This window comes from Phacochoerus africanus, chromosome 6, assembly GCF_016906955.1.
Source record: "Phacochoerus africanus isolate WHEZ1 chromosome 6, ROS_Pafr_v1, whole genome shotgun sequence".
Lineage (NCBI taxonomy): Eukaryota > Metazoa > Chordata > Mammalia > Artiodactyla > Suidae > Phacochoerus > Phacochoerus africanus.
In genome coordinates, this window is record NC_062549.1 from 94,179,962 (window position 1) to 94,180,482 (window position 521).

The window sequence follows — 521 nt, forward strand, 5'->3', positions numbered from 1 at the left end:
CGTCCTCTCTGCTCCCTATCTCCCAGCTTTGGCCCCGCCCCACCTGGTGAGGGTGGGGGAGGGGAGGTAGACGTAGGAAGGGGCGGGGCCCCGGAGACGTGGGCGGAGCCAAGGGGACGGGGCCTGTTCCCTCCAGGGCAGATCAGTTCGGGCTGGTAGGGCGACTCCGGACTCCGGCGGGGTGGTGCCTCTCCCGCCCCCCCGCCCCCGCCGCCCGGAGGCGGGCAGTGCTGACGGCTGGTGCTGACGCAGGCGCCTGCGTGTGGGCGGCTGCCTGTGAGTCTGTGTGTGTCTGTGTGTGTGTGTGGTTGCCGGGGCCTCCCGGGTCTCCTAAATGGGGGTTTCCTCTCCCTGTTGCCAAGGAAACAAACAGAAGCGCCACAACTCCAGAACTAGGGCCGGCGAAAAGGGTCCCCAAGCCCTAGGCGCCCAGAGGCTTCCAGGAAGTGAGGCAGAAAAGGATCCCTGTCCCCCCCCACCCAATCCAGGTGCTGAGCAAACGTTACCCAATGTGGGGCCTG